This window comes from Arachis ipaensis, chromosome B10 (assembly GCF_059453495.1).
Source record: "Arachis ipaensis isolate K30076 ecotype BB chromosome B10, ASM5945349v1, whole genome shotgun sequence".
NCBI lineage: Eukaryota > Viridiplantae > Streptophyta > Magnoliopsida > Fabales > Fabaceae > Arachis > Arachis ipaensis.
Genome location: NC_142435.1, coordinates 103,041,955 through 103,057,032, shown reverse-complemented (window position 1 = coordinate 103,057,032; position 15,078 = coordinate 103,041,955). Strand labels below are relative to the sequence as shown.

At 38.8% G+C, this 15,078-nt stretch overlaps 1 non-coding gene across 1 annotated transcript; it reads right to left on the bottom strand.

Annotated features, from left to right (window-relative positions):
• Positions 1-4,812: 4,812 nt before the first annotated feature.
• On the bottom strand, positions 4,813-4,921 carry LOC148581131 (small nucleolar RNA R71). The gene has a single exon (XR_015897584.1). It is a non-coding gene; the product is annotated as a small nucleolar RNA R71 (small nucleolar RNA).
• Between the last annotated feature and the right edge of the window lie 10,157 nt (positions 4,922-15,078).

The following is a 15,078-nucleotide window of genomic DNA, read 5'->3' as shown; positions in this document are numbered from 1 at the left end:
ATGGAGAGGTTCCTATAGGAGTCTTGAATGCTGTTCTGTATGCCCACAGAGCATCATCCAAGCTTTTTGCCCAATCCTTTCTACGGGCAATTACAGTCCATTCCAGGATTCTTTTTAGTTCTCTATTAGAGACTTCAGCCTGCCCATTTATCTATGGATGATATGGAGTTGCTACTTTGTGGCTAATTCTATATCGGATCATAGCAGAGTAAAGCTGTTTATTGCAGAAATGAGTACCCCCGTCACTGATTAGTACTCTGGGAACACCAAATCTGCTGAAGATATATTTCTAGAGGAACTTCAGCACTGTCTTAGTATCATTAGTGGGTGTGGCAATTGCTTCTACCCCATTTAGATACGTAGTCTACTGCCACCAGAATGTACGTGTTTGAGTATGATGGTGGGAAAGGACCCATGAAGTCAGTTCCCCATACATCAAATAACTCAATCTCTAAGATCTCTTGTTGAGGCATGGCATAACCATGAGGTAAGTTACCAGCTCTCTGGCAACTGTCACAGTTACGCACAAACTCTCGAGCATCTCTATGGAGAGTAGGCCAGTAGAACCCACATTGGAGGATCTTAGTGGCTGTTCGTTCACCTCCGAAATGTCCTCCATATTGTGATCCATGGCAATGCCATAGGATCTTCTGTGCCTCTTCACTGGGCACGCATCTGCGGATCATTCCGTCTGCACATCTCTTAAAGAGATATGGTTCATCCCATAAGTAGTACTTTGCATCAGAAATTAATTTTTTCGTTTGATTCCTGTTGTATTCCTTGGGTATGAACCTCACAGCTTTATAATTTGCAATGTCTGCAAACCATGGTGCTTCCTGAATGGCGAAGAGTTGCTCATTCGGAAAGGTCTCAGAGATCTCAGTAGGAGGGAGGGACGCCCCTACTACTGGTTCTATCCGGGACAGGTGATCAGCTACCTGGTTCTCTGTCTCTTTTCTGTCTCTTATTTCTATATCAAACTCTTGCAGAAGCAACACCCATCTTATGAGCCTGGGTTTTTGATGAGCGGATAATTTATACGCTTTTTGGCATTGTTTTTAAGTAGTTTTTAGTATAATTTAGTTAGTTTTTATTATATTTTTATTAGTTTTTTAAATAAAATTCACATTTCTGGACTTTACTATGAGTTTGTGTATTTTTCTATGATTTCAGGTATTTTCTGGGTGAAATTGAGGGACTTGAGTAAAAATCAGATTCAGAGGTTGAAGAAGGACTGCAGATGCTGTTGGATTCTGACCTCCTTGCACTCAAAATGGATTTTCTGGAGCTACAAATATCCAAATGGCGCGCTCTCAATTGCGTTGAAAAGTAGACATCCAGGGCTTTCCCGAAATATATAATAGTCTATGCTTTGCCCGAGTTTAGATAACGTAAAATGGCGTTCAACGCCAGCTTCCTACCCTATTCTGGAGTTAAACGCCAGAAACATGTTGCAAAGTAGAGTTAAACGCCAGAAACAGGTTACAACCTGGAGTTTAACTCTAAAAGAAGTTTCTACACATGAAAGCTCAATGCTCAGCCTAAGTACACACCAAGTGGGCCCCGGAAGTGGATTTCTGCATCATTTACTTATCTCTGTAAACCCTAGTAACTAGTTTAATATAAATAGGACCTTTTACTATTATATTAGACGTCTTGGAACATCTTGAAAAATCTTGGAACATATTGGGACATCTCTGGACGTTTAGTTCTTAGATCATGGAGGCTGGCCATTCGGCCATGCCTGGACCTTGTTCTTATGTATTTTCAACAGTAGAGTTTCTACACACCATAGATTAAGGTGTGGAGCTCTGCTGTTCCTCATGAATTAATGCAAAGTAATATTGTTTTTCTATTCAATTCAAGCCTATTTCTTCTCTAAGCCTATTCAAGCCTATTATGTGACGCTCATCATTATTCTCACTTATGAACGCGTGCCTGACAACCACTTCCGTTCTACATGAAAACAAGCTTGAATGCATATCTCTTAGCCTCCTGATTCATGATCAGAGTCTTCGTGGTATAAGCTAGAATTATTGGCGGCCATTCTTGAGATCCGGAAAGTCTAAACCTTGTCTGTGGTATTCCGAGTAGGATCTGGGAAGGGATGGTTATGACGAGCTTCAAATTCGCGAGTGCTGGGCGTAGTGACAGACGCAAAAGGATTACTGAATCCTATTCCAGTAGGATCGAGAACCGACAGATGATTAGCCGTGCGGTGACAGCGCATTTTGGACCATTTTCACTGAGAGGACGGGATGTAGCCATTGACAACGGTGATGCCCTACATACAGCTTGCCATGGAAATGAGTAGGAATAATTGGATGAAAACAGCAGGAAAGCAGAGGTTCAGAAGGAACAAAAGCATCTCTATACGCTTATTTGAAACTCTCACCAATGAATTGCATAAGTATCTCTATCCTATTTTATATTTTAATTATCAATTCACCATAACCATTTAAATCCGCCTGACTAAGATTTGCAAGATGACCATAGCTTGCTTCAAGCCGACAATCTCCGTGGGATCGACCCTTACTCACGTAAGGTTTATTTCTTGGACGACCCAGTGCACTTGCTGGTTAGTTGTGCGAAGTTGTGACAAAGAACTAAAATTATGAACATGCGTATTAAGTCTTTAACGCCGTTACCAAGGAATGAACGATCACGATTTTGTGCACCAAGTTTTTGGTGCTGTTGCCGGGGATTGTTCGAGTTTGGACAACTGACGGTTCATCTTGTTGCTCAGATTAGGTAATTTTATTTTAATTATAAGCCTTTTGTTTTTTTTCTTTTTATTTTCGAAAAATTTTCAAAAAAAAAATTAATAAATTATTCTATGTTCTTCAGAATTTTTAAGAATGAATTCTAGAGTTTCAGATGATGCTTTTATCATCACAGGAGTCAGTTGATTCCCATCAATTTGGCTGTTGTATGTAATGTCTTGCTGAAGCTTGTTCTGCCCTGTCTAATCTCTTTAGACTGAAGCTTTAGACTAACATTGCATGATTCCTGGAATCTTTATTAAAAATTTTGAGTTTCTTATTTTCTTTTTCCAAATAATTTTCGAAAAATCCAAAAAATTTTTTAACAAAATCATAAAACCAAAAATATTTTGTGCTTCTTGTTTGAGTCTAGTGTCAAATTTTAAGTTTGGTGTCAATTGCATGTTTATCTCTTTCTTGCATTTTCGAAAATTCATGCATTGCATTCTTCATGATCTTCAAGTTGTTCTTGACGAATCCTCTTGTTTGATCTTCACATTTTCTTGTTGTGTGTTGCATTTTGTTTTTCATATGCATTCTCGCCTTCATAGTGTCTAAAAAATTAAAAATTTCTAAGTTTGGTGTCTTGCATGTTTTCTTTTCTTAAAAATTTTCAAAAATAAGTTCCTGGTGTTCATCTTGACATTCAAAATGTTCTTGGTGTTCATCTTGACATTCATAGTGTTCTTGCATGCATCATTTGTTTTGATCCAAAATCTTCATGCATTGAGTCTTTTTGATGTTTTTCTCTCTCATCATTAAAATTCAAAAATCAAAAAAATATCTTTCCCTTTTTCACTCATAATTTTCGAAAATTTGAGTTGACTTTTTCAAAACTTTTAAAATTTAGTTGTTTCTTATGAGTCAAGTCAAATTTTCTATTTAAAAATTCTATCTTTTTCAAATATTTTCTTTAAAAATCAAATCTTTTTCATTTTTTCTTTCATATTTTCGAAAACTTCAAAATTTATTTTCAAAATCTTTTTCTTATTTCCATTTCATATTTTCGAAATTAATGCTAACAATTAATGTGATTGATTCAAAAATTTCAAGTTGTTACTTGCCTAGTCAGAAAGGTTCAATTTTTAAATTTTAAAATCATATCTTTTTATTTCTTGTTAGTCAAGTAATCAACTTTAATTTTCAAAATCAAACCTTTTTAAATTTCTTTTTCAAATCTTTTTCAAAATAAATGTCAATCACATCTTTTTCAAAATCAATTTCAAAATCTTTTCTAACCTCTTATCTTTTCAAATTAATTTTCAAATCTTTTTCAAATTAATCCTATCTTTTTGTTTGATTCTTATCTTTTTCAAAACTACCTAACTAATTTTCTATCTCTTATTTTCGAAAACCCCTCCCCTCTTTTTCAAAATTCCTTTTTAATTAACTATTTGTTTTAAATTTTAATTTGATTTAATTTTAATTTCTCTTTTTAAATTTTCGAATTTTAACTTTAATTTTTAAATTAAAAACAAAAATATTTTTATTTTATTTTATTTTATTTTTGAATTATTCCCTCTCTCATCTCCTTCTATTTATTTATTTATCTACTAACACCCCTCTTTCACTCAAAAATTCGGACCCACTCTTCTCCTCTGTGTTCGAATTCTTATCTTTTCCTTCTTCCATTCTTCTCTTCTTATACTCATATAAGGAATCTCTATACTGTGACATAGATGATTCCATATTTTCTTTTCTGTTCTCTTCTTTTTCATATGAGCAGGAACAAGGATAAAGACATTCTTGTTGAAGCTGATCCTGAACCTGAAAGGACTCTGAAGAGGAAGCTAAGGGAAGCTAAAGCACAACTCTCTGGAGAAAATCTGACAGAAATTTTCGAAAAAGAAGGAGACATGGCTGAACCCAACAACAATGCAAGGAAGATATTTGGTGACTTTACTGCACCAAATTCCAACATACGTGGAAGAAGCATCTCAATCCCTGCCATTGGAGCAAACAATTTTGAGCTAAAGCCTCAATTAGTTTCTCTTGGGATAAGCTGGTCACGAGTTTCTTAGCCAAGTTTTTTCCTCCTCAAAAGCTGAGTAAGCTTAGAGTGGATATTCAAACCTTTCAGACAAAAAGAAGGTGAATCCCTCTATGAAGCTTGGGAGAGATACAAGTAACTGACCAAAAAGTGTCCCTCTGACATGCTTTCAGAATGGACCATCCTGGATAGATTCTATGATGGTCTGTCTGAATTAGCTAAGATGTCATTGGACCATTCTACAGATGGATCCATTCACCTAAAGAAAACTCCTGCAGAAGCTCAGGAACTCCTTGACATGGTTTCAAATAACCAGTTCATGTACACTTCTGAAAGGAATCCTGTGAGTAATGGGACGCCTCAGAGGAAGGGAGTTCTTGAAATTGATACTCTGAATGCCATATTGGCTCAGAATAAAATATTGACTCAGCAAGTCAATATGATTTCTCAGAGTCTGAATGGATTGCAAGCTGCATCCAACAGTACTAAAGAGGCATCTTCTGAAGAAGAAGCTTATGATCCTAAGAACCCTGCAATAGCAGAGGTGAATTACATGGGTGAACCCTATGGAAACACCTATAATCCCTCATAGAGAAATCATCCAAATTTCTCATGGAAGGATCAACAAAAGCCTCAACAAGGCTTTAATAATGGTGGAAGAAATAGGTTTAGCAATAGCAAGCCTTTTCCATTATCCACTCAGCAACAGACAGAGAATTCTGAGCAGAATCCATCTAGCTTAGCAAATATAGTCTCTGATCTATCTAAGGCCACTCTAAGTTTCATGAATAAAACAAGGTCCTCCATTAGAAATTTAGAGGCACAAGTAGGCCAGTTGAGTAAAAGGGTCACTGAAACTCCTCCTAGTACTCTCCCAAGCAATACAGAAGAGAATCTAAAAAGAGAGTGCAAGGCCATAACCTTACTTGGTGTGGCCAAACCCAGAGAGGGGGGGGGAGGACGTAAATCCTAGTGATGAAGACCTCTTGGGACGTTCACTGACCAATAAGGAGTTTTCCTTTGAGAAACCAAAGGAATCTGAGGCTCATACAGAGACCATAGAGATTTCATTCAACTTGTTTCTGCCCTTCATGAGCTCTGATAAGTATTCTTCTCCTGAAGAGGATGAAGACATTACTGAAGAGCAAGTTGCTAAGTACCTTGGTGCAATCATGAAGCTGAATGCCAAATTATTTGGTAATGAGACTTGGGAAGATGAACCTCCCTTGCTCACTAATGAACTGAATGCATTAGATAGGCAGAAATTACCTCAAAAGAAATAGAATCCTGGTAAATTCTTAATACCCTGTACCATAGGCACCATGACCTTTGAGAAGGCTCTGTGTGACCTGAGGTCAGGCATTAACCTTATGCCACTCTCTGTAACGGAGAGACTTGGGATCTTTGAGGTGCAAGCTGTCAGAATCTCATTAGAGATGGCAGACAACTCAAGAAAACAGGCTTATGGACTAGTAGAGGACGTGTTAGTAAAGGTTGAAGGCCTGTACATCCCTACTGATTTCATAATCCTAGACACTGGGAAGGATGAGGATGAATCCATCATCCTTGGAAGACCCTTCCTAGCCATAGCAAAAGCTGTGATTGATGTGGACAGAGGAGAGTTGGTCCTTCAACTGAATGAGGACAATCTTGTGTTCAAAACTCAAGGATCTCCTTCTATAACATTGGAGAGGAAGCATGAAAAGCTTCTCTCACTGCAAAGTCAACCAAAGCCCCCACAGTCAAACTCTAAGTTTGGTGTTGGGAGGCCACAACCAAACTCTAAGTTTGGTGTTGAACCCCCACATTCAAACTTTAAGTTTGGTGTTGAGAGGTCCCAACAATGCTCTGAACATCTGTGAGGCTCCATGAGAGCTCACTGTCAAGCTATTAACTTTAAAGAAGCGCTTGTTGGGAGGCAACCCGATGTTATTTAACTATATCTATTTATTTTCCATTGCTATTTTATGTTTTCCTTAGGTTGATGATCATGTGAAGTCACGAAAACAACTGAAAAATCCAAAAATAGAATGAAAAATAGCATTAAAAACAGCTCACCCTGGAGGAAGAGCTTACTGGCATTTAAACGCCAGTAAGAAGCATCAAACTGGCGTTTAACGCCAGGAAGAAACATCAAGCTGGCGTTAAACGCCAGAAACAAGCACCAGACTGGCGTTTAACGCCAGAACAGAGCATGGAATTGGCGTTAAATGCTAGAAACAAGTAGCAAGCTGGCGTTTAACGCCAGACATGCATTCTAAGGGCGTTTTGCACGCCTAATTGGAGCAGGGATGCTAAGTCCTTGACCCCACAGGATCTGTGGACCCCACAGGATTCCCACCTACCCTACCTCTTCTTCTCTCCTCTTCACACCTTTTCATACCACTCTTCCCCAAAATAACCTCCACCAATCACCTCCATTACTCCTCCAAAACCATCATACAACCCACCTACACCCATCCACTCATATTCAAACCATTCACACACCTCCACCTATACCTACTCACTTTTTTCTTCTTTTGCTCGAGGACGAGCAAACCTTCTAAGTTTGGTGTGGTAAAAGCATTGCTTTTTATTTTTCTATAACCATTTATGGCACCTAAGGCCAGAGAAACCTCTAGAAAGAGGAAAGGGAAGACAAAAGCTTCCACCTCCGAGTCATGGGAGATGGAGAGATTCATCTCAAGGGTCTATAGCTCAGTAAGTAGAGCATTTGACAGCACAACAAGAGAGCCCACTCATGGACCTCAACAAGAGCATGAGGAATTCCTCACCATGAAATCCCTGAGATGCCTCAGGGGATGCACTTTCCTCCACAAAACTATTGGGAGTAAATCAACACCTCCCTAGGAGAATTAAGTTCCAACATGGGACAACTAAGGATGGAGCACCAAGAGCATTCCATCCTCCTCCATGAAATTAGAGAAGATCAAAGAGCTTTGAGGGAGGAGCAACAAATGCAAGGAAGAGACATAGAGGAGCTCAAGAACACCATTGGTTCTTCAAGAGGAAGAAGACGCCACCCTCACTAAGGTGGACCCGTTCCTTAATCTCCTTGTTCTTATTTTTCTGTTTTTCGTTTACTATACTTTATATTTATGTTTATGTTTGTGTCTTTATTACATGATCATTAGTGTTTAAGCGTCTATGTCTTAAAGCTATGAATGTCCTATGAGTCCATCACCTCTCTTAAATGAAAACTGTTCTAAAAACAAAAGAACAAGAAGTACATGATTTCGAATTCATCCTTGAAATTAGTTTAATTATTTTGATGTGGTGACAATACTTTTTGTTTTCTGAATGAATGCTTGAACAGTGCATATGTCTTTTGAATTTGTTGTTTATGAATGTTAAAATTGTTGGCTCTTGAAAGAATGATGAAAAGGAGAAATGTTATTGATAATCTGAAAAATCATAAAATTGATTCTTGAAGCAAGAAAAAGTAGTGAATACAAAAGCTTGCGAAAAAAAAAGGAAAAGAAAAATGGCGAAAAAAAAAGAGAAGGAAAAAGAAAAAGCAAGCAGAAAAAGCCAAAAGCTCTTTAAACCAAAAGGCAAGAACAAAAAGCCAATAGCCCTTAAAACCAAAAGGAAAAGGTAAAAAGGATCCAAGGCTTTGAGCATCAGTGGATAGGAGGGCCTAAAGAAATAAAATCCTGGCCTAAGCAGCTAAACCAAGCTATCCCTAACCATGTGCTTGTGGCATGTAGGTGTCAAGTGAAAACTTGAGACTGAGCGGTTAAAGTCGAGGTCAAAAGCAAAAAAAGAAGAGTGTGCTTAAGAACCCTGGACACCTCTAATTGGGGACTCTAGCAAAGCTGAGTCACAATCTGAAAAGGTTCACCCAGTTATGTGTCTGTGGCATTTATGTATCCGGTGGTAATATTGGAAAACAAAGTGCTTAGGGCCACGGCCAAGACTCATAAAGTAGCTGTGTTCAAGAATCAACATACTGAACTAGGAGAATCAATAACACTATCTGAATTCTGAGTTCCTATATATGCTAATCATTCTGAACTTCAATGGACAAAGTGAGATGCCAAAACTATTCAAGAGGCAAAAAGCTAATAGTCCCGCTCATCTGATTGGAGCTAAGTTTCATTGATATTTTGGAATTTATAGTATATTCTCTTCTTTTTATCCTATTTGATTTTCAGTTGCTTGGGGACAAGCAACAATTTAAGTTTGGTGTTGTGATGAGCGAATAATTTATACACTTTTTGGCATTGTTTTTAAGTAGTTTTTAGTATAATTTAGTTACCTTTTATTATATTTTTATTAGTTTTTAAATAAAATTCACATTTCTGGACTTTACTATGAGTTTGTATGTTTTTCTGTGATTTCAGATATTTTCTGGCTAAAATTGAGGGACTTGAGCAAAAATCAGATTCAGAGGTTGAAGAAGGACTGCAGATGCTGTTGGATTCTGACCTCTCTGCACTCAAAGTGGATTTTCTGGAGCTACAAGAGTTTCAATGGCGCGCTCTCAATTACGTTGGAAAGTAGACATCCAAGGCTTTCCCACAATACATAATAGTCCATACTTTGCCCGAGTTTAGATGACGCAAACTGACGTTCAACGCCAGCTTCCTGCCCTATTCTGGAGTTAAACGCCAGAAACAGGTTTCAAAGCAGAGTTAAACGCCAGAAATAGGTTACAACTTGGCATTTAACTCCAAAAGAAGTCTCTACACATGAAAGCTCAATGCTCAACCCAAGCACACACCAAGTGGGCCCCGGAAGTGGACTTCTGTATCATTTACTTATCTCTGTAAACCCTAGTAACTAGTTTAATATAAATAGGACCTTTTACTATTGTATTAGAAATCTTGGAACATCTTGAAACATCTTGGAACATCTTGGGACATCTCTGGACGTTTAGTTCTTAGATCATGGAGGCTGGCCATTCGGCCATGCCTGGACCTTGTTCTTATGTATTTTCAACAGTAGAGTTTCTACACACCATAGATTAAGGTGTAGAGCTCTGCTGTTCCTCAGGAATTAATGCAAAGTAATATTGTTTTTCTATTCAATTCAAGCCTATTTCTTCTCTAAGATATCCATTCGCACACAAGAACATGATGAATGTGATGATTATGTGATGCTCATCATCATTCTCACTTATGAACGCGTGCCTGACAACCACTTCCGTTCTACATGAAAACAAGCTTGAATGCATATCTCTTAGCCTCCTGATTCACGATCAGAGTCTTCGTGGTATAAGCTAGAATTATTGGCAGCCATTCTTGAGATCCGGAAAGTCTAAACCTTGTCTGTGGTATTCCGAGTTGAATCTGGGAAGGGATGGCTGTGACGAGCTTCAAACTCCCGAGTGCTGGGCGTAGTGACAGACGCAAAAGGATTACTGAATTCTATTCCAGCAAGATCGAGAACCGACAGATGATTAGCCGTGCGGTGACAGCGCATTTTGGACCATTTTCACTGAGAGGACGGGATGTAGCCATTGACAACGGTGATGCCCTACTTGCAGCTTGCCATGGAAAGGAGTAGGAATGATTGGATGAAGACAGCAGGAAAGCAGAGGTTCAAAAGGAACAAAAGCATCTCTATACGCTTATCTGAAACTCTCATCAATGAATTGCATAAGTATCTCTATCCTATTTTATATTTTAATTATATTTTAATTATCAATTCACCATAACCATTTAAATCCGCCTGACTGAGATTTGCAAGATGACCATAGCTTGCCTCAAGCCCTCCGTGGGATCGACCCTTACTCACGTAAATTTATTGCTTGGACGACCCAGTGCATTTGCTGGTTAGTTTTGTGAAGTTTTGACAAAGAACTAAAATTATGAACATGCGTATTAAGTCTTTAACGCCGTTACCAAGGAATGAACGATCACGATTTCATGCACCAGTTTTGAATCCTGCTTTGTGAGTAGATATTTAAGAGCATCATGGTCAGTATACATAATCACTTTTGAACCTACTAAATAGGATCTAAACTTGTCAATGGCATAAACCACTGCAAGCAACTCTTTTTCTGTGGTTGTGTAGTTTTTCTGTGCGTCATTTAGAACACGGCTGGCATAGTAAATGACGTGCAGAAGTTTGTTATGCCTCTGTCCTAATACTGCACCAATGGCATGGTCACTGGCATCACACATTAGTTCGAATGGTAATGTCCAGTCTGGTGCAGAAATAACTGGTGCTGTGACCAGCTTAGCTTTCAGAGTTTCAAACGCCTATAAACACTCTGTGTCAAACACAAATGGTGTGTCAGCAGCTAGTAGATTGCTCAGAGGTTTTGCAATTTTTGAAAAATCTTTTATAAACCTCCTATAGAATCCTGCATGCCCCAGAAAGCTTATGATTGCCTTAACATTAGCAGGTGGTGGTAATTTTTCAATTACTTCCACTTTAGCTTGATCCACCTCTATTCCCTTGTTTGAAATTTTATGCCCAAGGACAATTCCTTCAGTCACCATAAAGTGACATTTTTCCCAGTTTAAAATTAGGTTGGTCTCTTGGCATCTTTTCAGAACAAGTGCTAAATGGTCAAGACAGGAGCTGAAAGAGTCTCCAAATACTGAAAAGTCATCCATGAAGACTTTCAGAAATTTCTCTACCATATCAGAGAAGATAGAGAGCATGCACCTTTGAAAGGTTGCAGGTGCATTGCACAGACCAAAGGGCATCCTTCTGTAGGCAAATACTCCAGAAGGACATGTGAATGCTGTTTTCTCTTGGTCCTGAGGATCTACTGCAATTTGGTTGTAACCTGAATAGCCATCCAAAAAGTAGTAGTATTTATGACCTGCTAGTCTCTCTAGCATCTGGTCTATGAATGGTAAAGGAAAATGATCATTTCTAGTGGCTGTATTGAGCCTTCTGTAGTCAATATACATACGCCATTCTGTAACTGTTCTTGAAGGAACCAGTTCATTCTTTTCATTATGAACCACTGTCATGCCTCCCTTCTTGGGGACAACGTGGACAGGGCTCACCCAGGGGCTATCATAAATAGGATAAATAATCCCAGCCTCTAGTAACTTAGTGACCTCTTTCTGCACCACCTCCTTCATGGATGGATTTAGCCGCCTCTAACCACTGGCTTAGCATCATCCTCCAATAGGATCTTGTGCATGCATCTTGCTGGGCTAATGCCATTAAGATCACTTATGGACCACCCAAGAGCTGTCTTATGTGTTGTCAGCACCTGAATTAGTGCTTTCTCTTCCTGTGGATTTAAAGCAGAGCTTATGATCACCGGAAAAGTGTCACCTTCTCCCAGAAATGCATATTTCAGGGATGGTGGTAGTGGTTTGAGCTCGGGTTTAGGAGGCTTATCCTCCTCCTGAGGAATTTTCAGAGGTTCTTTTATTTCCTCTGGTTCCTCCAGATCAGGCTGAACATCTTTAAAGATGTCCTCTAGCTCTGATTCGAGACTCTCAGTCATATTGATCTCTTCCACCAAGGAGTCAATAATATCAACGCTCATACAGTCATTTGATGTGTCTGGATGCTGCATAGCTTTGACAACATTTAACTTGAACTCATCCTCATTGACTCTCAGGGTCACTTCCCCTTTTTGGACATCAATGAGAGTTCGTCCAGTTGCTAGGAAGGGTCTTCCTAGAATGAGAGTTGCACTCTTGTGCTCCTCTATTTCCAGCACTACAAAGTCAGTGGGAAAGGCAAATGGCCCAACCTTGACAATCATGTCCTCAATTATGCCTGATGGGTATTTAATGGAGCCATCAGCAAGTTGAAGACATATCCAGGTTGGTTTGACCTCTTCAGTCAAGCCAAGCTTTCTGATAGTGGATGTGATGCGCATAAACTAGTTATGCTACGATTTAGGAAATTGCACGATCGGCAAAATTCCTTCCGGCAAGTGCACCGGTTATCGTCAAGTAAAAACTCACAATAGAGTGAGGTCGAATCCCACAAGGATTGGTTGAGTGAGCAATTCGGATTAGAAGTGTGTTCTAGTTGAGCGGAATCAAGATTTAGATGAGAATTGCGGAATGTAAAATTGGCGGGAAAAGTAAATGACAAGAAATTGAAATGGCGGAATCTTAAATTGCATGAATTAAAGAGCAGAAGCTAAATTGCTGAAATTAAAAGGGAATGGGGGTGATTGCATGAATTGAGTTGCAGAATGTAAAGAGAAAGTGGAAATCAGAAATGGGGAATTCATTGGGTGTTAGGAGATATTGAGATCTCCGAATCAAAACATGTATATCTCTTCCTCAACCAATGCATTCATTGAATTTTGCTTGGCAATCTTATATGATTGGATCCCAATCCCTTGGCTCACCAATTCTCTCTAAAAACAAACAAATTCCCAATCCCTTGGTTTAAATGTTCATAAGAAGAGATGATGCTCGATCACTGATTATACCACACAGTTTCATGAACCACAATTTGGTAGGATTACATGTCACAATATCCATCCAAACCCCAATCCAATTCACTGTGAGAAAGCTTCTCTAGCATGAATCCTCCATTCCTTTCCCAAGGTTCCGAAGGATTCCAATTATGGGTAGTTTCTTTCCCAAGACAACTACCCAATGGAATTAGATCGAGAAGCTTTCTAACAAAATTCAAGAGAAAAGATTGAAGAAGAAGATAAACTATTATTGATTCATTGAATTACAATAGAGCTCCCTAACCCAATGAAAGGGGGTTTAGTGAGTCATAGCTCTGAATTCAATTACAAAGAAATGAAAACTAGCTAAATGCAAAAGTAAAAGTTCCAAAAGTCCCCCTCTAACTTAAATTCTATCCTATTTATACACTTTCTATATTGAGCTTCTGTTGTGTTTCTTGGGCTTTGAGGCCTCTCCCTGCTTTCCTTTTGCTTTGGGTTTATGATCCATAATCTTGATGAGGCTGCTGATCCAAATTCTGTAACATTCATTGAGCCAACTTAGTGATAATCAAATAATGACACATGACTCAACAAATTGAAATTTCAGACTCATCAATCCTTCAGGCCCAGTCCCATAAACCATGATATTCAATTGGGTTTCATGCCAGAGTAAGTTTAAGTTAATGTTTGTGCTCAAAGACTAACTTAAACCGCAATATTTTTGGCCCAGAAACCTTTTTCAAGAGTGGCGTTTAAGTTGCAGTTTAAGCTTAAACTACAGCTTAAACGCCAGACACTTCCAGTGAAGCCTTTTGTAGAAGCACGTTTAAGCTTCAGTTTAAGGTTAAACTGAAGCTTAAACGTGGAAATGGAAGAAGGCAGCCCTGGAGAGTCATGTAGTCGAACACGTTTAAGCTTCAGTTTAAGGTTAAACTGAAGCTTAAACGTGGAGATAGGAAGGGCAGCCCTGGAGGTCGAACACGTTTAAGCTCCAGTTTAAGGTTAAACTGGAGCTTAAACGTGGAGGAGGAGAAAGCCATCCTGGAGGTCGAACACGTTTAAGCTCCAGTTTAAGGTTAAACTGGAGCTTAAACGTGGAAGAGGAGAAAGGTAGCCCTGGAGGTGTCGAACACGTTTAAGCTCCAGTTTAAGGTTAAACTGGAGCTTAAACGTGGAAATGGAGAAAGCAACCCTGGAGGAGAAACTTGGTCGAACACGTTTAAGCTCCAGTTTAAGGTCAAACTGGAGCTTAAACGTGGAAATGGCTCCCTGGTGCTTTTCCCCTTTCTGGCGTTTAACCTCCAGTTTAAGGTTAAACTGGAGGTTAAACGTGGAACTGCCCCCCTTGGTGCCCTTCTCACTTCTGGCGTTTAACCTCCAGTTTAAGGTTAAATTGGAGGTTAAACGTGGAAATGCTTCTTTGGTGAGACTTTCATTCTGGCGTTTAACCTCCAGTTTAAGGTTAAACTGGAGGTTAAACTTCAATTTCAGCATTTCTTAGCCTTCCTGATTCTGGCGTTTAAGCTCCAGTTTAGGCTTAAACTGGAACTTAAACTCCACATGTGATATTCAAGCTTCCTTTATTGATTTTGTTGCTTCCTTGCTTAGCCTCTTCTTCCCTGAAATCATCCAAACAATTGCATCAAAGTCTTGCAAAATTTCATGAGAAATCTTCCATTAATAGCATTCAAGTAATATAACTAAAAACTCATGGAATTTGCATCAAAATCATACTGTTTGGATGGTTCATTGCTTTGTTCTCATTTTAACCATTCTTGGTTACTTTAAGCTCAAGAAAATGCATAAAACAACTAAAACTAACAGAAAAATGCTAGTGAAACTAGCCTAAGATGCCTTGGCATCACAACACCAAACTTAATACTTGCTTGTCCCTAAGCAAGTCCTGAGTTATTTGAGAAGAAAGTATGAAACAGAAAGCAATTACATTGGCTATATTAGCAAGCATTTGAAGTTCATCAGAAGGG